Raw genomic sequence first — 24408 nt, 5'->3', positions numbered from 1 at the left:
CCTTCTAGCTACAACCACGTTGCTGCCCGGGACTTCATGTCACCTTGTGAAGAGGCTCAGCCAAAACAGCTTCACCTTCAAGAAGCAGGACTTTGTCAGCCACCCATTTCAGTTTTCATCGGACTGTTTTGACTTCTGCCCTTTGCTCTTTTTTTTGCTACTGTTGGGCACAGCGAGCAATGTGTGAAAGGATGAGAAATGATCAGATTTGATGTAGAAGAAAAAAAATAATCAGGAAGGAAGTGTTCTAAAGTGCAATAATTGAGAAAAATTAGACTGATAGGAGTAATCACCAGAAAATAAAACTAACAATGACTTATTGAGTGAAAATTGACCAAAAAATCTTATCTCCTCCAGAAAATATTGATCTGAAAATGATAGCCCCGAGGAAAATTGGGCTTGTTGTAAATGTGTCACAGGAGAATGCTCTCGGTAGCAGAAGCTGGGATATGACTGATCTAGACTAATGTGGGGGTTTCACACCCCTCCTCTCCCAGGGCATGTCTTCTGGGAGGAAAGAAAGTTTCCTGAGAGGGTCCAGGGACAAGTGAGGTGTAGGGAAAACATTCTTGTCTTTTCAGGTGCGGCAACCCCCAACCCCCAAGTCTGGTTGCCAGGGTCCTGCCTGACATATGAGGATATTATGTCCTGAGCAAGTCAGGGGAACCAGAGCAAAGGGTCAACCTCCTACTTGCCACACCTCAAAGTACAGAAAAGGTTAAGCTCTGTGGGTTGTCTCAACCCATCCATCTGCCTTATAATAGTGAAGGTTTTCTCAGGTTCAAGCATTTTATTGACAATGAGTTATTTCTTGGAGAAAACTTCCTGAAAGCATGTCACTACATTAAACCATGTCCTGAAAGCATGTCATTACATTAAGCTTCTTATTTCAAGAAACTGTGTGTGTGTGTCTTTGTGTGAGGCACACACATTGTTTAGTTTGTGTGTGAGCATATGGATGTGTATCTGTGCATGTGTATGCAAATATATGAGTGGCATGAAGTTATGTCGTGAGTATGTGTGAGCAGCCATGTTGGTGTGGGTGTGTGTTGGTCTGACTGTGCATGAGAATGTGTTCTATGTATCCATGAATATAGGTGGGTGTGTGGAGCTGTGTGAATGTGATTGTGGCTGTTCATGTGTGTGTGAGTATGTCCACCTGTGTGTATTTGCAGAGGGAATGGATGTATGTGTGAGTACATATATGTCAGTGTTGTGTGTGTGTGCACTATATGAAATACATTACACCCTAGGAATGGTTGGGTGGCATTTGAAGGCATCTAGTCAGGAATCAGCCCTTACACCATCACTATTGCGACATTCAGAGGGTCTGAATCAGGAGTCCTTTTTACTGGACTATTCTCTCCTCCAATAGGAGAAGTGATGGTCAGTGTATGGTATATTCTAAATAACGTTTGTGGACATTAGTTACAATTTTTATATCTGGATTGATTAGAAGTATTGTCTAGGTACATCTGTCTTTATAATAGGAAAGGATTTTTTCAGATTCAAGCACTTTATTGACAAGTTGAATAGGAATATCAGGATCTGGGAAGATCCACGGCCTTGATGTGTGAAATGTGTGTGTCTGAAGCAGCAGTGCACACACAAATCAGTAGGAAGTCTGGTAAAATGCTTTTGATTGAGCAGGTCTGGGTGCGGCTTGAGATTCTGCATTTCCATTAGACCCCTTGGGGATGTTGCTACTATTCCAGGCAACACTCGTGGGGCAGGAACTTTCCATGTCCTTGAATGGCTGGGTTTCTAGCTGGACTTTAACTTGTAACTGAAGATTCTGTTCAGAAAAATCTCTAGAAGTTTAACTGACAATTACCTCTTTAAAAATTCTCTCTCATGTGAGAATTCAGTGGCTAGTAAACTTTGGTACACAAGGAAATCACTTGCAGGATTTTTTAAAATTTTATTTTATATATTTTTTATATCATTTTTCATTTTTGCAAATGTATGCATTTTCATCTTGGTTATAGTCCCCATACAGTTCCCACCCCCCTTGTTTTGATCCTACTCCCTTCTCCCCACTCTCCCCCACATGTGTCTCTGGTTTATAGTTGCTTGTTGATTGTGATTTTCAGTTGCAGGACTTTAAAAACACCGATGCCTTGGTCCCACCCTGAGAGGTTCTGATTTTATGGCCTTGGGATGCAGCCCAGGCAGTGAGATTATAAAAGTTCTCCAGGTGATTCTAATATGCAGCCAAAATGGGGAACAGCTGTGCTCAGTACTCGTTTGGGTTCCTGAAATGGGCATAACGGTTATTCTAGGAGTGAGAAGCGGAGAGAGGGTGGAAGCCTAAGAAACAGGCATTTAAGGAACAGAATTTTCCATAAGGAGACTATGAAGCAATAGCCAGAGTTGTAATATTAAAAACTGAAGAGAGAAGAATGAAAAATTATTGTTTATTAAAACATGGAACACTGGGGACAGGAATGAACGACTGATCCACATAGCAATGTAGAGAAACCTCAAAATATTATCCTGGGCCAGAGAAGCTAGATACAAAGAGGACTGTAAGACTTCACGTGGACAAAGTTCAGGAACAGATGCAATTAATCTAGGGTGATCACTCAAAATAGTAATTGCTTCTATGGGGTTGAGGGGAGTATTTCTTGAGAAGGGAACAGGTAACATTTTAGAGGCAAGGAAAAGTTTTGTGCCTTAATTTAGCTTGTGGTTACAGGGGATATATGTGTGTGTGTATGCATGTATGTATGTATGTGTATGTATATATTATTTATATTTATTTTTATTATATATAGTTGTCAAAATTTATCAAACCATGCATATAAGATCTGTACATTCATGTTATGCAAGTGAGTCCTTAAAAAAACAAAAGCTCATTGTTTAAAAAAAACCAAATTTCATCAATTGATGAATAATTAAATAAGATATGATATATATACATGTAGAGGCTGGATGACACACGGGAGGATCTCTATGACCTGAGCAGATGGAGTAAAGGAGGAGTCCTGGAGCCCTTGGTGGCTTTTCAGGCTTTTATTGGGATTTTACTGGGTACACAGTACCGGGGCGCCGGGGGTGCCGGGAGGCTGGCAGGCCTTCCAACCTCCAGCAAGTCTTCACTCTTTCTGGGCTCTCTGGCATTCTCTGGTGGTCTCTGCTTCTCTTTCGCTCTCGTTCTCTCTGCTTCTCTGCTCTCTTGGCATCCCTGTGATGCCACCCTTATAAGCCCAGCCTTAGCCCAGGTGAATCCCATCTACATATGCCCAACCCCACTCCAAGTGCCCACCATCAGGCGTGCATTCAGGACCACAAGGATCAATCCTAATGGTGGGAGGGCAGAAAAGCCTGACATTTTTTCAGTTACCCTACAATCCATACAATGGAATGTTTTTCAGCAATAAAGAGAAATAAAGGGTGCTTTCATACTTAAAAATGGATGAATCTTGAAAATAATACAAGTAAAAAAAAAAAGCCAAGCACAAAGATTATGTATTGGATGATTTCATTTATATGAAATGTTCAGAAGAGGCAAATGCTTGGGAACAGAACGTGTTTTAGTGATTGCCATGGCCTGGGGGAGAGGAAATGGACACCAGTAAATGGGGAGTGATTGCTAATGGGTATAGGGTGTTTGGGGGATAATAAAATATTCTGGAGTGACAGTTGCATAAACTCGTAAATATACTAAAAACCACTAAATGCTATACTTCAAAAAGGGTGACATTTATGGTATATAAATTATATATTCTCTTTTATTAAGTTCTGTTTGACATAAAACATATTTCAAGTATGTAACATCATAATTAGATATTTGTGTGTGTGTGTGTGAAAGAGAGAGAGAATTGCACACTGAGTACACTGAGACCTGCAGGATGACAATGAGGTGCACATGAAAAACTAAACACCCCATGTTCTATCAGCTTTCTAGAAGAGCCAGGAGAGTTATATTCAACTTCCCTACAGTTTTATGGTCCCTGTAATTATGTTGGCTGACTTAAAAGCCTCACATTTATTTTTAAGTACTATTCTTTTCTTTATTGGGGTAATGTTGGCTTACACTACTGAACATGATTCAGAGCTACTGTATATGAATCAGATGTATGTCACTGCCGTGCACCCATATCCTCCACCACAGTCTATTGCACACCCGCCCTTTCTGCCCCTCACCCCAAATCTCCCCCTATGGCAGCCTTACTTCTAAAGTCAGAGGTCTAGTATTTGTTTTGGCTTAGTTTTGTCTGTCCCTTTATTTCATTTCTTTGTATTCCACGTAAGTAAAATCCATATTTGTCTTTCTCCTACCTTATTTCACTTAGCATAATCCCCTCCAGTTCCATCCCTGTTGTTGCACATGGTAAGATTTCATCTTACTTCTTTTTAATAACTGAGCACTATTCCATTGTGTCTATATCCACTATTTTTCTTAATTTACTCCTCTGTTATTGGGCACTTAGTTTGTTTCCATGACTTGAAGAGTCACATTTTGTCATGAAAAGGAAATTGATTTGGTCTCTCTACCCCTGTTTTGGGGCATTGGGATCTGATATACTCCCCAATGATTCCTTGCATTCTGAAGGAAGTTATATTCTCGTGTTATTTCTGCGTAGGGCAGGCTTTGCTGAAATGAAGGGCTGGGAAAAGGGGATTTACAATGCTCGAAGAATTAATTTGAGTTACATACAAATGTATCACTGAAATTCCCTTGGACCTTTTGGTTGTAGACTCCATTCCAGTCCCCTACAGAGCACAAAGCACCAGTTCTGCTCTTCCTCTCCCTCCTCCCTTCCCCTCCTCCCCCTCTTCCCTCCATCCACCTCCTTCCTCTCCTTCTACTTCCCCTCCCCGCTTGTCCCCTCCTCCTAACCTTCCCCTGTGGTTGCCTGGAGGCATAAGCTGACTGACTCTCTAGGATACATGAACATAATACACTTTGTTTTCTTGTACCTTTCCTGTAGCTTCCTCTGTGGCCACACCTGACTAGTAATGTGATGAAAGAACACAAAGCAATACTTTAGAACCTTCAGTACTATTTCATAAAACTGGAGATCAGCATACCCTAGGACTTGACAATTTTATTCTCCGGCACATACACTTTTACATGTTTTAAAAGTGACTATAATTCAATGTAGTTATACATATGTTGATATTTAATGACCCATACTGAAATATATACATTTTAATGCAATATTACTGCAAAAAAATTAAATAAAAATAAAATACCTATTATTCCACGGCTTGATTTTTTTTCGATATTAGGTTTATAAAATTTATCCTTATTGTTATAAGGATAAATACAGATTTGAGTTTATATATTTTCATTGCTGAATTGTAAACTATTGTATAAATATGCCACAGTTGATTTACCCGTGCTCCTATTGATGCAATTGTGCTATTTCCAAATATTTGCTATTATAACAGTCTCTTATGAACATTTTGCATATCTCTTCTTGACCATGTGTGCAGGGATTTTTGTAGACACAGGCCTAGGAATGGAGCATCAGATATAGGCATGGTCAGCTTTCTTAAATGCTGTCACTTCCTCCCCCCACCCATATGGTTGGGTCAACTTCTCAGCGGTAATGAATGTGAGTTTCTTTGTTCTGCATCTTTTCTAACTCTTGGTAGCCTCTGAATTATCATTTTAACAAACTGATGGTTCTGAAAGGCTAGTGTGTTCCATTTCACTGATTAGTAATAACATTGAGTGTCCTTTCATATATTTATTGTTCTTTATTATTCTCTGTTCTGTAACTTTTCCTTGCTTTTTTTTTTTTCTGTTCTTCTATTAAGTGGTTTGCAGCAATTGATTTATAGATTCTGGACAGCAGTTCTGTCTTTGTTACATGAGCTGCAGATATATTCTTGCTGGCTGTGGTTTGCCATTTCACCTTTTAATGGGGTTATTGATGAACAGAAATTATAGATTCTGACATATCCATGCTTTCTTTTAAATCTGTACTCTTTGACCTAAGAAATTGTCTCCTTTAAAATTAAAAGATGATGGTACATGGGTGCCTTGGGGAAGGAAATTCTATGGGGACTCAATCTGAGGGGGTGGAAGGAAGCAAATATTGTTTAAAAAAATGTAAAAAATGATAAATGTTAAAATAAAAAATAAAAAATTTAAAAAATAAAATTAAAAGACTTTTCTTATTTTTTGCCTAAAATTTAGGGATTTAAAATACCACATTTAAAATACCACATTTTCTAATCCAGTCAAAAAATGGGCAGAAGAGCTAAAAAGAAACTTCTCTGAAGAGGAAATGCAAATGGCCAACAGGCATATGAAAAAAAAAAAGACAGCATATGAAAATTTCCTCTGAAGAGGAAATGCAAATGGCCAACAGGCATATGAAAAAATGTTCAACATCACTTGTCATCAGGGAAATGCAAATCAAAACTACCATGAGATACCATCTTACACCAGTGAGAATGGCACATATTAAAAAAACTAGCAACAACAAATGTTGGCGAGGGTGTGGAGAAAAAGGAACTCTTCTGCACTGTTGGTGGGAGTGCAAACTGGTCCAACCACTATGGAGAGCTGTGTGGAGATTTCTGGACCTACTAAACATAGAGCTTCCATATGATCCAGCAATTCCACTCCTAGGTATTTACCCAAAGGACACAGAAACATCAATTCCAAAGAACACCTGCACCCCTATGTTTATAGCAGCACTGTTTACAATAGCTAAGCTTTGGAAACAACCCAAATGCCCAAAAATAGATGACTGGATCAAGAAGATGTGGTACATATATACCATGGAATATTACTCAGCATTCAAAAAAGATAAACACATGCAATTTGCAGCAACATGGATGGCGCTGGAAGGGATCATGCTCAGCGAAATAAGCCAGAAAGAAAAAGAGAAATACTGGATGGTCTCACTCATAGCAGGAATCTAGAAAACTTAAATAAGGGACCAGGAAGATGAATAACTATAAGAAAGTGAAAATCAAAATCAACAAAAAACTATGAACCAGAGATACTTTTTGGGGGATGGGGGGCAATTGGGGTCAGAATGGGGGGGTTGCAATTGTTTGGGGAATATAAAAATAAAATTTATTATTTAAAAAAAATTTAAAAAATAAATAAATAAATAAAATACCACATTTTCATCTATTATGAAAAGGAGAATTATTTTTAATCAATTCTAGATTTTATTTTTTGTTCAATTCTAGATTTTAAAGAATTGCAAATTCTTACTTTTGAGTTATTTGAATTTTTTTAATTTATAATCACATTGGTTTATTATATGTGGCTAAATTTAAAAAAATTGATGATGGCAAAATGCACATAACAAAATTTTATCATCTTTATTATTATTAAATGTGCACATTTAGTGACATTAAAGAATACACATTGTTGTACAATCATTACCACCACCCATGTCAAACACATTTCTTGTATTGCAAAACTAAAATTATGTATCTATAAATAATGTCTCCCTTTACTTCTCCCACCAGCCCCCCAAATAAAGGCAAGTGCCATTCTATTTTTCATTTCTATGATTTTGACTACCCTAGATACCTCATATGAGTGAAATCATACCATATCTGTCCTTTTGTGACTTGTTTACTTCATATAGTTTAATGTCATAATTCCTGTTGTAAGATGTATCAGAATTTTCCTTCCCTTATTAAGACTGAATACTATTTCATTGTGTGTATGCTCCATATTTGTTTATTTCTCCATTCATGGATACTTGGGTTGTTTCTATCTTTTAGCTATTGTGAATGATTCTACTATGAACATGGGTGTCCAGGTACCTACTGAAGTCTCTTCTTAAGTTCTTTGGGCACATACCGAGTAATTTGTAAATTTTTCTGGAATCACCATACTATTTTCCATAGTGGTCTCACCATTTCCATATCCCAACTACTAGAGCTCAAGAGTTCCAATTCCTTCACATCCTTGACAACATTTTTTCTGTTTTTTTTTTTTTTTATAGTAGCTACCCTGATGGGTGTGAGGTGATAGATTATTGTGGTTTAGATTTGAATTTCCCTGATGATTAGTGATATTGAGCCTTATTCCATGTGCTTAGTGGCTGCATCTATATCTTCTTTGGAAAAATGTCTAAGTCCTTTACTCATTTTAAAACTGTGTTATTTTATTGTTGTTAAATTGAAGGAGCCCATTATATATTCTGTATGTTAGCCTTTTATCAGATATATGACTTGTAAATATTTCTTCCATTCTGGTTTCACCATTAATTCTGTTGATTGTATCTTTTGATGCACAGAAGTTTTAAATTTTGATGAAGTTGATTTATCTAATTTTTTCCTGCTACTTTTGCTTGTGGTTTTACATAAGAAAAAAAAAAGTATTGATAAATCCAATGACATAAAGACTTTCTCACTATAAAGAGGAAATAATAACAGTACCTTCCTGTATTATTCTCATAGGGTTGTCATACCACAGATGAGGTCATTTAAACAACAGAAACTAAGTTTTTTCACAGTTCAAGAAACTGGAAGTCGGAGGTCAACGTGTTGGCCAGGTTGATTTCTGTTGTGGCCCCTCTCCTTGGCCTGCAGAAAGCCACCTTCTCACTGAATCCTCATATGACCTTTTTCTTTATGTGTATGTGAACCTAGTGTTCTTTCTTCTCAGGGCACCAGTCCTCTCAGAATAGGGCTTTACCCTAAGCTCACTGAACCTTAATTAGCTCCCTAAAGGATCTGTCCCTGAATAGTCACTCTGGGGTTGAAAACTTCAGCCTATCAATTTTGGGGGACACAATTTAGTCCATAACACTACTACAAAATTCCATAAGCTAAGGAATGTAACTTACTTACTACAGTGCTGATAAACAGCATACAGACAATTAATGTTAGCAATTATAGAAATATCAATTATTATTTAAAGTACAATTAAGGGAGTGTGTAAAGCGAGCTGAGAATTTAGATATAACTCTCATGGTTTTTGTCACTTTTAAATACTTGAAACTTATCACTGACCTTTCTAGCTGTGTGAACTCATGCAAGTCACCTTGTTACTCCGAACATTACTGTCTTCAGCTATTAATGTAATAATAGCAATAACCTCACTTTAGACTTTTGGGGGGGGGGCAGAAGGAAGTACATGTATGAATTAAAGGAAATTATACATTTAAGCTCAGCAATCTGCCTGACATGTAGAAACCACTAAATAAATAGTAGCCACTGGCACCAAAGATAAAACACATTGTGATAAGTAAAAGATGTGAGGCAACTAGTAATTAAACATAATGGAACCAGGTTAGGATACAAACTTCTAGTTTATCCATTTGTCATAGATATGTCACTTGGATGGCTGACACTTTCTTATCATCATCACAACGGAAAAAAATATGAATAGTTAAGGTTTCATGGTAGCCAAAAAGTTAAAACCAACCAATAGTTCAAAAGAGGGGCAATTATTCAGGATTTTTAACAGGGACATTTTGTTCTATTCATCCTCAGAACTGATGATACAATAGGTTCTCCATTTCCCTACACAGTCTGGATTTTTACAGCTCCAGGGAGTTCCTGTCCTTCTCCTGATTTGTATGTTTCTGCCATTGAATTCCCTTGTTTGCCTTATTTATGCAAAGTCAATTCCTCTGGTTTGAAATGAAAGGTCCTTTTTTGACCCAATTGTCTTTAAGGGGCATGCATTTTGCCCTGTGTTCATGCCAGATATTATCCTTGTTACGGGACCTGTATTAACTGTTTTAATTTCACAACAATCACATGAGGGAGGTACCAACATTTCCATTTTATAGATGAGAAAATGGAAACACAGAGAAATTAAAAATTGCCCAAGTTCACCCAGCTAAAAATGACGGACACAGTAGTTTGTCCATGACTTTATCCATGTCTGCACTTCCATAGCAAAACCCCAAAACAGTGCCATCCAGCTTTTTCTGACAACATCCCTCAGTATAGTTATGCTCAAGGTATTGATACACAGCACAGTTTAGAATAAGCAGTCTTCAGGGCAAGCAAAATGATGTGGTCCAGGTGTGTGACTGTTTACAAGCCTAACTTAATCCAGGCATATTTCATAGTATCTATGGGAATGGATGGATTTCCTATCCATCATGCATCCTTAATTAAATTTTATTTCTTTTTGCCAGGTTTTTTTTTAAAGATTTATTTATTGATTGATTGATTGATTTATACATACATACATACAAGCACTGGGTACAGTCAGAAGCGCGGGAGGGTGAGAGAATTCACCAGAACCAGAGCGGGGAGCAGAGCAGGCAGACTGACGAAGTACACTACTGAGGGGAGCAGCGGGCGGCAGGAGAGGTCTGCGCTCCTTGTGGGACCCTCCTCTGGTGGCCGGGGAGCAGCCAGGGATCCAACCGGAGTAGCAGAGGTTGCGGGCAGCTTTGCAACCCAGCGCTCAACGGTTGCGCCACTGGGGAGGCCCTTTGCCAGGTTTTTGAAGATATTGAGAGCTACCTACTGGATATTAGCTCAGTTCAACCTAGTTAAAAATTCCATTTCTGTTATTTCCTAATTGTGAGATCTGGAGAAAGTTACTTACACTCTAGAATTTCTTCAGTTGTGAAAAGGGTGAAATACTATCAACTTTACAGGGATCTTATGATCATTAAATAAGAAAAAAAAATTCAAGCAAATCTAGTTCCTGGTGAATAACAAGTGTCTAATGCACATTAGCTTTTGTTACAATTGTCCACATCTCATCATTACCTGCAGTGCCAGAAAAATACAGAATTATTGCTTACATGACTCAAGAGCTTGTGGGGAGCACTCTCGATGTTTAAAACCTGAGGGGAAGGGCTTATTTCTGAGTGGATGTCTTCTACGTTTCACCTGAACAGTGATCAGAGGAAACATGTGTCATTCAGCCTACAGTTTTCCCCAGAAAATATTATTTGGTTCATTTTACTCTATGAGCATTTGGGCAAACTATGCTTTTCAAACATGGTTGCAGAAAAATGCTAACACTGACTAGCCATCAGTCACTTTGGATATATAAAAAGTAAATGCATGACTAGAGGTTCAATTTTGGAAGGTCCACTTCTTCCAAAAGAGCTAAGGGCAGATGTTACATGAGTGAGGTAACACATTTCATAGGGATGATAACATGTTTCATAGGGATGATATAGAAAGAGAGCTTAAATGAAAATGGGTAGAAATGAAGCCATTTTCCAAACCAAAGATTCTGGTTATAAACAATTGTTCTCCAGCCCTTCTTCCTGACAATAACTCTCATGGGATGACAGTACAACCTTACCATGGGAGAATGCCTATTTTTTTACATTTATTTTATCACCAGAGTGCATCCATGCAGCTTAGTATTCATGTCACTATATGTAAAGCACTTAGGAAGTGGCCTCCAGTGACAGTAGATGGAAGTCAAGATGAAACAGACATGAAGAACAATGTAACCCTCACACATGGCTGGTGGGGATATAAAAGGGCACAGTCAATTAGAAAACAATCTGGAAGTTCTTCATAAACACCAGAGTTACCATCTGATCAGTAGCTCCCCTCCTACCTATAGTCCCAAGAGAAATAAAAATATACAGCCTTGCAAAAAATAATTGTACATGGATGTTTGTAATGACATTATTGAAAATAACCAAAAATAAAAATAACCCAAAGTTCATGAAGAATGGATTAAAAAATATATAGGATAGCCACAAAATTAAATAGTATTCAATAACAAGTAGGAATTAATCACCAACACATTCCACAACATGGATGAACCTTGAGAACATTCTGAAGATGATAATAAAAAACACATATTATTCTATATATGTGAAAAGTCCAGAATTGTAAATCTATAGAGATGGAAGGTAAATTATTGGATATCTTGAAGGAAGGTAGAAGGGGAATGACCACTCAGGGGTAAAGAGCTTTTCAAAGTGATGAAATGTTTTGAACTTAAGTTGTGGTGATGACTGCCCAACTATGAAAACATTAAAACCATTGAATTATACACCTTAAGTGGCTGGATTTTGTGGTATGTGGGGTTATATCTCAATAAAGATGTTATAAAGGGAAGAAATCAGGAGGTCATTTGGGTAAGGCTAAGGAGGGAACCATAACTCTACAAGCGGCTGTGTGGGAGAATCACAATTGAGCAATGATTCTCCACCAAAGGCAATTTTGCCTCCCAGGGATATTTGACAATAATCTGCAGACAATTTTGGTCATCGCCACAAAGAAGAATTCTACTTGCACCTGGTAGGTAGAGGCCAAGGATGCAGCTAAATATATTGCAATGCACAGGGCAGGCTCACACAATAAAGTATTAACCAGCACAGAATGTCCGCATTGCTGATGTTGAGAAACTGCTTTATTAGAACGGCAAATAGCAACAACTACATCATAGAATGGTTCATAGCACCCTACTCCACAAAATAAGCTGGGCTACATAGAGATGGGAAGCTGTTATACCGAGAATTCAGTCTAACAGTCTACAGTCTGATTCTTAGAGTTGCTTACCACCCAGGGTCTGGTTTGGCAGAAATTCACTAACATTTGATCAATTTCTAAGAGCTGGTAGTTCAGAAATAAATAGAAAATTGTATACCATTAATTTGTCCCTATAGGTATGTCCCATGTTTACTGCATCTTTCATAAACTCTCAGGGATTTAAGGAAAGTTACTTGTCATTTATTTCTAAAGACTGGAAAATGAATGTATCTTAATTTACAAATATCAGAATCTACTCTCTGAGTATTATTTCTGAATCCAATTTCAAAGAATTAAAATATTCACAAAGTGAAGCAGGGATATTTATCCCAGGAACAAAGTTTGTAATCTATTTTATGGTAAAATTATACAGAAGCTAATATAAACACATGACAGCTAGAAGCTTTCTCCTAGGACTTCCAGAAATTCTTTATAATCAGTCACATCTAGAAACAAGTCAAGCAGCTAATCAATCAAATAAATTAGAGATAGAAAATCCAGCAAGAGGATATGTAATTATAAGATTAGGCACCTAACCAACACATGTAAATAATGTCCTAGAACTTGAATAATATCCATCTAACATCCTGAAACTTTGGGACATTGAATTAGACTCAGGTTGCCTGTCAAATACAAATAAGTTGCCTGGGGGTGCAGGAGGGTTGGTTCATTCATTCCATAGTGCTTAGGACCTCATTTTTTTAATGTAGACAATAAAAGGTTTGGAATATATTAGTGTTTCCCCACATCTGAAGACTTTGTTAAATAAGCTTGGATTCCCAAGCTGAATTTCGAGGAGATATGCATTCACAGGTCTGAAGTCAGATCCAGGCACCCAGGCTTCAAGTTGTGGATGAGTCTCCAGGGCATCCCATTTGGGGTAACTGCATATAGTTATTCTATTGATTCTGGATGCTTTACTTACACAGAGATCCAGGGCTTAGCATGGGGTGGCATTAATTGCCCCTCTGCACTCTTTGCCCATGTAAATCATAAAGTGAAAAAAAATAAAGAAATCTGCTAGGGAAGATGAGGGCCTGGCAAGGAGGGTGCTAAGGGAAGGGAGGATTTCAATGTGCTGGATGGAGTTGCTATGGCAACCCCATCCTTTCCCAGCATGTGTTCTGAAAGACTGCCTGTGTGGTGCAGTGGGCTCCACCTCTGATGGAGTGCAGATTGCTCATGTCATCAATTTGGAAATGAGGACTTGTGGATAGAGCAGGATAATTAAATGAAAGTGCATCCAAATGTTAACAATCAACAGTATTTCTCATCAACAGTATTTCTCAGTAATCTTAAGTATTGGAGTTTTCGGTTCAGGTCTATTTCAGGTAAAGCAAATAGAACACTGGTTTCTTTTTTTTTATTTTGTCTTTTTTTTAACTCTGAATTTGCTACTTTTATATGCTTCTCCCCTCTACAAGCTCCCACCTCACTGAGGTTCATTGTATCCTTTTTTTTTTTTTTTTTTTTTTTTTTTTTGGAGGAACCACAAAAAGTTTTTTTATTGATTTGCGTCAAGCAGTATATTTCACAGTCAGCCCCAGGAGAGTGAACTTCTCTTTTTGCTCTGAATCAGTCCTTCTGCATCATTTGCTTTCTCCCACACCTACATGTAAGATGGTGTGAATGACAAGGAGGGAGGAGGTCAGCTACGGAATACTAAGTATGGGCGATGAATATCCATGGAGAGACTGATTTGGAGATTGTTTTCTTGCTCATGCCTCAACAGTCTTAGGGGATGGACTGGGAGATGTCAGAAATGAGAACTGGAAAGTAGCCCCAGCTTTCCTTCTAACCCATAAAATCTAGTACTACTGGAGCCAGTCATATGCCACCCTAAGCACTTCCATGAATTACTGGCTTAGTCCTCATAGCAATCCTGTGATGTAGGTTCTAGTATTTATTGCATTTACAGAGGGAAAACTCAGATTACATGGATTTCCGTGACTTGTCTAAGATCTCACTGCTAGGTAAGTGCTAGAAGGCCCAGGTAATTGTCCTTCAATTTCTGTGCTTTTTACTATCGCTGTCTCCTTATTAGCTACAGGGAGTTTCTTATGTCTAGGTCTAGATGACAGAGCTGGGTTAGACAAGGGTATTTTTGAATTGGTGCTGCTTGAAATAAGGATGGGAAGTGTCAGGTAAAAGAAACAAAATTTTTTTCAAGGCTTCGTAAAGCTTATTAAGCTCACATTAATTGTTAGAACATTCATCCATTTCCCATATTTCTTTGACCTTGAAGCACACTCTCCTCTCATCTTACAAAACTATTGTTGAATAAAATCCACTTTAGGAAAGATAATATTTGATGATTTTTACTAGTCCTACCAGGATTAAAGCCAAGGCTCTTTCTCTCACCTTGCCTGCTAATTCTTGTGTTCTTTATCTGTCAAACTTCTTCCATTCTCCTGTAATAGTATGATACCCATAGAAAGAGGAGTTTCCAGATCCCTTGCTCCACCCAAGAAGGGTCGAGCTGGGCAGGGAGGTGAAACCAGAACAGACTGGAAGAAGAACTGAGGAAGGAGGAAGGGAAAGATCATGAAGAAGACTTGGAGGAGCCACATGGAGCAGAGAGACATGTGAAGGAAAAACTGCACCTGCTTGGACTCCTAACAGGAACTTGGGGAACACGGAAAGAGGCACTTGAAAGAGACAGAGACGTGGGTGACAGATCCATGGGGTCATAGACAATAGCAGCCTTTATCTTGATTTTGATTTTGTTCTTTTCCTTCCAGACTTGCCTGGCCCCTTCTGCCCTTTCTTATGATTCCCCACCATAAGGGGCCTAAGACTTGTGAGAAGCTCTTGGGTCTCTGGGGGCCCTGCTTTGGGCTAACCCTGTTTGGCTGGACATTATTCATGAGGGGATGGGTAACTTTGGATGCTTGGTTTGGAAACTATATTCTTGCTCTTTTTCTTATCTTTATCACACACTAATTGTATTAAAGTTCCTTTCCATCGAAGGTCTTATGCACTGGAGTATGTTTTGTCTTGATGTGGCAGACAGCAAGATCCATTTAAATCAGGCAGGTTTGGGGGATCCCAGGATATCCCTCAGTCTGCCCACTAACACTCCCCCTCACCTTATTTTTTCTCCTGACAATGCTGTTCAGGTATAATTTCTCTTATAAACTGGACATATTTAAAGAGTAAGGTTGTATGAGATTTGAGAGATTATACATCCATGAAACTGCCACTAGAGTCAAGAAACCAAAAACCGAAATAAACATAGGAGTATGGGTTTCCTTTTGAAATACTGTTTTTGCAAGATATGGGAACAATCCAGATGTCCCAAAACAAACGATTGAATCAAGAACCTGTGGTAACTATACACAATGGAATACTACTCAGCAATCAAAAATGATAAAGTCGGGGTAAAGGGCTCTTTCTTTTTCATCTGGCGGCAGCCATAAGGTAAGCCAAAATGGGCACTTACAAATACATCCATGGACTATGGAGGAAGAAGCAGTCTGATGTGAAGCACTTTTTTCTCAGGGTGCGCTGCTGGCAGTATCGCCAGCTGTCAGCCCTCCACGGGGCACCCAGCCCCACCCGGAGGGATAAAGCGAGAAGACTGGGATACAAAACCAAGGAAGGTTATGTCATATATCGGATTCGTGTGCGTAGTGGTGGCCGCAAACGTGCAGTTCCAAAGGGTGCAACCTATGGCAAGCCTGTCCACCATGGTGTTAATTAGCTGACGTTTGCTAGAAGCCTTCAATCTTTGCTGAAGAGCGAGCTGGATGCCACTGTGGAGCTCTGAGAGTCCTGAATTCTTACTGGGTTGGTGAAGATTCCACGTACAACTTTTTTGAGGTTATCCTCATCGATCCATTCCATAAAGCTATCAGAAGAAATCCTGACACCCAGTGGATCACTAAACCAGTCCACAAGCACAGGGAGATGCAGGGGCTGACATCTGCAGGGCGCAAGAGCCATGGTCTTGGAAAGAGCCACAAGTTCCACCACACTATTAGTGGTTCTCGCCGTGCAGCTTGGAGAAGGCGCAATACTCTCCAGCTCCACTGTTATCGCTAATAAGTAATGTTTGTAAAATTCTTACCTAATAAACAATTTAGGACAGTTTTGTCTGTTTAAAAGTGTTTTTTAATTTGTTAAAACTAGTGTCTGCAGATTGTTTCATGAATGCATTGTCAAATTATGAGCGTTAAAGTGCAATAATGTTTGAAGACTCTAAGTGATGGTGTATCTTGTTTCTGATAAGATAAATACTTTGTCTTTGCTTTATCTTGTTAAGGAGTTATTGGGCCTCCCCGGTGGCACAGCTGTTGAGCGCTGGGTTGCGAGGCTGCCTGCAGCCTCAGCAGCGCTGGTTCGATCTTCGGCTGCCTGTGAGGGTCCCACATGGCGCGCAGACCCCTCCTGCAGCCCGCTGCTCCCCTTAGCAGTGTACTTCGGTCCTTCTGCCTGTTCTGCTCTCTCCTCTGGCTCTGGTGAATTCGCTCACCCTCCCGTGCTTCTGACTGTACCAGTGCTTGTATAAATAAATAAATAAATCTTAAAAAAAAAAAAAAGGAGTTACATATCAGTGTTTAAAATGTTATTTGGTATAATAGGTGTGAAATAAATCTTGTAAAAAAGGAGTGCAGAAACTAGTCCTATAGCTTTCTTGGTGCATGTGATAAAACCTATAACTTCATTGGGGTAATGCGATGATCTGGTTTTCTCAAGTAGCTGTTTTTAGGAGTTGGTGAGAACCAATTTAAATTGGATTTTGCTTGAAACGTGATTGTTATCCTAATCCTTTGTTGTGATTATATGCAGAAAAAATGAAGTTAACTTGGGCCCACATTTTTAGTCCAATATTCCATTTTTATTACTTGCTTCTGAAAATCAGTATAACAGCCACCATTTCTAAGAGAATTGAGTAAACCTGTTACAAGACCTGCGCTTTTAAATGAAATATCCTGGTTAACGTAAACAAGTGTCTTCACGATACCATTCAAGTCGAGTCTCCTGATTGAATCCCATTACTTCATGGGGTATGCAGGATCCTGAATTATGTGCACAGTGGTCAGTAATAGTATTTAAACTGCTGGGAATTGACATTATTTGGGATTGTAAACTAGTAATGCTATTGGTTGGGAAACCAGTGACAGTCACATACCTTTCAAGTGTGAAGATAAAAAATTGTGTCCACTTTTGATCAAAGTTTTAAAAGCTTGATCTGTTTGTCACACCATTAGGAACCTGGGGAAAGATGGTTGGCTTTGTTTAAAAGTAGATCACTGTTTAGTCAGTCTTAAAAATCATCTTGGGTCAACCCACATCTATTCTCATAAGGCTACTAAGAACTAAGTCATCATAGATGTAACTGTCATCTACTGTTTCTTGCCTAACAGTAAGTGTCTACAGTTATTTTTCTCATCCCTGGCCAACAGCAAAAGTACCATTCCACTAACTTGGCTAGGCCATCAACTGCCCACCTTAACATTACACACACCATAGTCTTGAATTTATGGCTTCCAGTCTTCCAGAAGACTAGGCTGTTTCCAGTATGAATTTGTGAAGAAATATAGAGAAGAATTACCCTAATCCCTACCAATTCCAATTTTGCTATTTTAAGAATACTTTCAAAATCTAATTGCATCTTTTCTTTAGGTGTCTTAAAAGTCCCAATTTTCAAGAAAACATGCAGGCTCAAAACTTACTGAGACCTAAGTTGCACTCAAAATCTTAAACCATGTATTTCCATTGTGTATAGAGGTTATTTAACTCAAGGAATAAATGTCTATTAAACTAAAAAAAAATGATAAACTCATGCCATTTGTGGCAACGTGGATGGAGCTGGAAGGGAAAATTATGCTAAGGAAGATGAGTCAGAAAGAAAAAGGTATAGACCAGATATTTCACTTATATGTGGAATATAGAGAAACCGTGCACAGGGATAGGGAAAAGACAAAAATTGCAAGCTGACCATAGATTCGAGGAGAAAGGGAGGTAAAGGAGTCAAAACAGGGAAGGGAAGAGCACAGGGACTGTGGAGATGGAGCATGGGTGCTACAGTGTGGGAGAACTACAGGGACTACACCAGAAGGGAGAAATCAAATATTATACAAAAATGAACAACAAGTAAGAAAGTAAATAAAAATGCATCTTTTTTAAAAAATCAAGAAAAACAAATATCAACAACAACAACAAAAAACAAACACTTCGATGGTTTGTTGAGCCCTTTGCATCTCTCCTGATACCCAATCTCCACGCAACCATTGGGACTTCCAGTCATAAAAATAAGTGTTCTGACTTCTGACCAAAGTTCAGATTAACCCTGGGAACAGTGAAATATCATATGATTTCTCTATCAATTCACCAGTGACATAAGGACCTTTTATTCAAATTAATTTCCAGGTTTTTTTTCTTCTTCTTCTTTTCATTTTCACAAAATATCAGGCAACCAAGCCCTTGTGGAGGTGGCTCAGGAGTCTCCATTATGTCCATCACTATGACAGGAACTCTGCTAATGCTCTGACCATTCAGAAATAAATAAAAGACTTTCATGTATAATAGAGAATTAGGAAATGTTCATACTCATTAGAAATGGTAAGGCATTAGGGGATGATTCAGCGAGTTCTTAAAACTCTTGGAATTTCACAAACATTTGTGAAGAGAACACATTGTGCATCCTTGTTCTTTGTAAAGAAAGAAGAAATTGAGGATATCTAGCTTCCACTATGGCATCAGCTCTGCACTACTCCCTAGAGAAACAGATTAATATATCATAGTATCAGCTATCAAGGAGTTAAGAATCAAATTCTTACTATCAGTTATTTTCATCTCCATGTTTAGGTTTTAGCTTTGTAGTGAAAAATAAACAAATAGCTATCACTATCCCTTATCAAATTGTCTTTTGTAACAGAGTTGAATGTTTAGAGATTGTTTACAATAACACTTAAATATCTCCTTGAGGAGTTTAAAAAAAAAAAAACTGATTGTGTGGAAAATGGTGGTATTAAACATGTGTTATTTTGCTGTTATGTAGTAATTTTCACTTTTTCAAGAGGCTCTGGCATGAAATAGCTTATTTCAACCTCAGAAATAACCTGGTGAGGTAGGCAGTACAGAGATCTTCATGACTATTCAATGAGTGTTTCAGGAAGACATAGAGGGAACGATATTTCTTATGCTGGTTGTATAAGAACTTCACTGCTCTTATTCACTCGCTATAGTGAATACATACTGGCACCTCACTGCTCTACAGTGCTGCAGAATGGCATGATTGTCTCCACAAGAGAAGGGCAAATGGTGTGGTCTGCCCAGATCACACAACAGATTACAGGTAGAATTCACCGTTGGAAATGAATATGATATGATTGATCTCAAAATATTGATATGAATTTGCTGCTCTGGGGTGGGATGAAGACTTGGCAACCAAAGGACAGTGCATGAGATTCCTGGGGATTTGAAGAAGCATGAGAGAGGATGATCTCATGTCCATGATGGGGAAGCTGACTCAAAGTTGACTTGGAATGGCTGTCCATGCCCCATCCCCATCCTGCTTGGAGCCTTTAGAGAGTGCCTGTAGAGAAAGCTGGAATATTCTTACTGCCCTGTATATCTCTGAGACTGGACAACAGTGTTGTCGGCTGCCTTTTAACTTTTGATTTTTAGGCAGAGAATTGTAAATCTGAACCCTTGAGCAGGACCAAGGGATAGTCAAAGGTGGGTGGTGATTGTTTGGAAGGCATCAGGAAAGGTTCAACCTGAGTTCTGGTCCTAGATATCTTCATTTAACTGTCTTCTTTAAATGATCCTTAATTTAATAATGTGCTCATTGGTCTACTCTTTTGTTTATTTATTGAGCTTTATCATTTTTTATTTCCCTGATAGACAAAAGAAGAATAATTTCAGTTTTATTATATTGTGCCAATTATCTAGTATTGCATCATATTGTGAACTCAGATTTTTTTCACAATGTCTTTTGATTTCCAGATAGTATTTTTTAACAAAATTATTTTATTTATTTATGCGTACAAGAGCTAGGGTATAGGCCAGAGGTAGGGGCGGGGGAGGGTTAGAGGATTCACCAGAGACAGAGTGGGGAGCAGAACAGGCAGATCTACTGAAACAGACTGCTGAGGGGAGCAGTGAGCTTGCCATGTGGGTCAACTCCCTGGCTAACTTGTGCTGCAGTGGCTGCCGATAGCTTCACAGTGCTGAGACTTAATTCCTCAGATAGTATTTTTGAATGGATACTTAAACACATGCAAAGTCCATGGAAATGTTAAAATAAATATTTTTCTGGAAATTTTTCAAATTTCACCTATCTATTTCTTCATACTATCTCTTTCACCTTCAATATTTACATTTCTTAAAGTTGGATTGTGTTGTTTTTATTCTTTGTTCTATTTGCACACTTAAAAAACAATCTTAAGATACTAGCTATAATGAGGTTGATGTTCCAAATCTACTCCAGTTATTAGGAGGAATGTTGGTCTAAAATCAGAAACCATGGCAGTAAATGAGTTCAAAGCAAGCCAACCAATAAGCTGTTATAGCATCTTTTCCCCTTAGGAGCATATTACCTATTCCTAATCAAATTATCTTAGGCTTGTCAAGTTGTTCTTTTCACAAAATTGTTCCTAATTTTCCCCATAAATGATGTTAAACTTTACCATGTAATTTGTTACTATAACTTATTTTCTAACTTCAAATAATGTTATTTAAAAATTTCCAGACCTTAACATTTAATCTACTGTAAGATAATTTTAGTTATTTGGGATTAAGGTCACAAAGATGGCATTTTAATTACCTAAGTTGGCTCCCTAAATTCAACAGTGCTTGAGGCAGAATAGAGGCATAATTAGCCCTTGCAATCCCTCAGCATCTCCTTCCTTCATTCTTTATGAGATGAAACTGGGAGATTTATGGCATCAATGTTAGAGCAGCCCTTGGATCTCAAAATACTCCTATGTTTTCCCACTGTGTCCACTTCCAATCCGTAATTCCAAGAGTCATCCGGCAGTTCCCCTACAGTAAAAAGAAAGGGGTGTATATTAACAGCTGCAGGGTGTTATCTCATTTTTCCTCCTGACAGTGCTTCATGATAATTCCTTTTATCTCTTTTTTACAGAGGAGGAAACAACAGAGAGCTGGTCTGATCTGACTCAAATAGAAACTGGTAGAATCCAGGTCAGCGTACCATTGTAAGATTATGTCCTTCTTTGACATCATTCTGCCTCATTTTCCCAGTTTGTCTTCATCTTCTTCAGCTTTAATAATCAGCATCTAATATTATCTGTCCCTTTGCTTCCCAACTTTTAGTACTTCTATCTCTAATGCCTTTTTAAAACTACTTATCTAGATCTACCAGGACTCTTTCTTGAACATTTATTCCTTGGAAATTGCTGTCAATATATCCCACCTGTACCCTAGCATCTCCAAGTCATCCCCCCTTCCACTTTACCTTCCACTTTATTCAGCATCCCCCTTGCTGTTTCTTTCTTTTTTTAAGATTTATTTATTTATGCATGCAATAACTGGGGTACAGGCCAAAAGTGTGTGTGGGGGGGGGTGAGAGGACCCACCAGAGACAGATTGGGGAGCAGAACAGGCAGACTGACCAAAATATACTGCTGAGGGGAGCAGCGGGCGGGCCAGGAGAGGTCTGCTGCACCGTGTGGGTTGCTCCCTGGCCGTCCTAGAATCAACTTGCGCTGCAGAGGCTGCGGACAGCTTCCCAGTGCTGTGCCCAACTCCTTGCACCACCAGGGAGGTCCCTCCCCTTGCCTTTTCTACCAAAGCTACAGTCTCCACTCTCCACCTCATCATGCTGATACAAAAATTGCCTTAAGGAACTTCCCAACTGGATAGAGAGAGGCTGCTATGTACTAAAATTTAAAATGTTATTCAAGATTTAAATTATCGGGGCCTCCCTGGTGGCTCAGCGGTTGAGTGCTGGGCTGCGAAGCTGCCCGCAGCCTCTGCAGTGCCGATTTGATCCCCGGCGGCCGGCGAGGGTCCCACATGGCACACAGACCTCTCCTGCAGAGCCCGCTGCTCCCCTCAGCAGTGTACTTTGTCAGTCTGCCTGTTCTGCTCCCTGCTCTGATTCTCGTGAATTCTCTCACCCTCCTGTGCTTCTGACTGTACCCAGTGCTTATCTAAATAAATAAATAAATAAATAAATAAATAAATAAATAAATAAATAAATAAATAAATCTTTTTAAAAAAAGATTCAAATTATCATTGAAGACAATAATTTGAGAATGACCACGAGACATTGTGTGATAAGTGTGTTGAATCGACCATTCGTGTTGTTTGGGTGGTAAGGGGAGGAGGTTGGAGGAGCAAACTGAGCTGAACCATGGAGGATAGCAGGGCCCAGACAGACAAAGAAGAGTGTGAGAGACACGCCAGTCAGGGGAAATGGCAGGTGGAAAATTGGGGGGCCCATGTGGAAATGGTGGGTTCAAAGGATAGGGGAGGCACTTATTTATAATGTGCTTCATGGTCCCCCCATGAGAAACAATGAATTGTTTTTAAAGAATAGGTTTAAGGGTCATTGAGGTTGTGAGGGCAGTGTTCCGCTTCATTCTTTTCCTCATTCAGCTCCACCAATTCTCGGCAGGTTATTTAGAACATTGCTTTAGCATCACAGAAGACAGATAAATTTAGAAGCTATGATTTAAGGACTGATTTGTGTATTAAGCTGGCTCTATAGGAATGTACCTTGCATCTACATAATAATTATTATTATTGTTCCTCCAATTATCTGTATTTTCAGCTTTTCCTCTGCTAACTTTTTAAGCAATTACTGAGTCGTATGTACTGAAGTCAATTTCTCCTCTGTCTTTTCATAATAAAACTGCAGTCTGAATATTCTGATGGTAACTTTGACCTGACTTCATTTTTGAGACTGTCAAAAGTAATTAAGGACAGAAAGATTTTCTCCCTCAGCATCTGGAAATGCTAAGATACCAAGAAGAGTCTCAAGTGTCATTAACTTCACCCTCTGACTGCTTTTTATATCTTTCTGTAAAATAGACTATTTCACAGCCAGCAAGGTCTATTATGGGAGCTGTCCTTCTGCCCAGCTATCTTTGCCTTCTATGGGGAAGCAAGAAATGGGCCTGCACCTTTGGAAGATACCAGGGGTTTTGCTGGCACATTCACCTTCCTTTGATGATGGTGTGACATTGGGAAATTTTGATAACCTTCTCTGCCTCAATTTCCTCATTAGAGATTACCTCTAGAGATTTTTTTTCAGGATTCTATGGAGTAAAATGTGGAAAGCACCTTGCAAGTCCCTATGCTGCAGTATTCAATACTATTAGCTGTTAGGTATGGCAGGCGTAGCAATGCAGAAATTTGAACACAAATTATTTCATATACAATAAATTTTCCTTCAATGAAATGAGCAGAAATTGTGTCTAGAAAAGCTCCATCTTCCCAGAAACAACATGGCCAAGCAACATTTTTGGAGGAATGGGAACGAGATGCAGAATATTAGAAAAACAAAGGGGGTTGTGTGTGTTACTATCAGAATCTATCTTTTAATGCTACAGTAACTAAAGTTATAGCATATTTTAAAAAAAAATGTTTCACAATTACATGAATCTTATAGAAATATTATAAGAATGTTCTCAGATATCCTATCAGTATGGGTATAAAATGGTGGAGGAGGTTGAGAACAGGACAAGTTTTCATAAATTCACAACTCTGCCAAGGGCTTCCTTTCTTACCATTCTCTTCTTCAATTAGTGGAGAAATGGCAACACATTTGCAGGACACTTTTGGCTGTGGTATCCAGCTCAGTTAAGATCTGCCTCTGGGCTGTAACAGAACCTTGTGATTTAAGGTGGACTTTGTTTTGAGCACTATTCTCTTTTGGTGAATTTTAGTCAACCAGCCTGTTCTGCTCCCCACTCTGTTTCTGGTGAATCCTCTCACCCCCTGCACCTCTGGCCTATACGCCAGCTCTTGTAAACATAAATAAATAAAATAAATCTTTTTTAAAAGCCAATTTTCTTCTTGTTA

The 24408-nt window shown here is 38.7% G+C and overlaps 1 pseudogene; it reads left to right on the top strand.

The window, feature by feature from the left end:
* The first annotated feature begins 15835 nt into the window (after positions 1-15835).
* LOC119253561 (60S ribosomal protein L15-like) lies at positions 15836-16491 on the top strand (annotated as a pseudogene).
* The last annotated feature ends 7917 nt before the right edge of the window (positions 16492-24408 follow it).

This window comes from Talpa occidentalis, unplaced genomic scaffold, assembly GCF_014898055.3.
Source record: "Talpa occidentalis isolate TD23 unplaced genomic scaffold, MPIMG_talOcc4v2.1 talOcc4.10, whole genome shotgun sequence".
Classification (NCBI taxonomy): Eukaryota; Metazoa; Chordata; class Mammalia; order Eulipotyphla; family Talpidae; genus Talpa; species Talpa occidentalis.
Note: the sequence above shows the minus strand (reverse complement) of the source record. Positions and strands in the feature narration are given on the sequence as shown.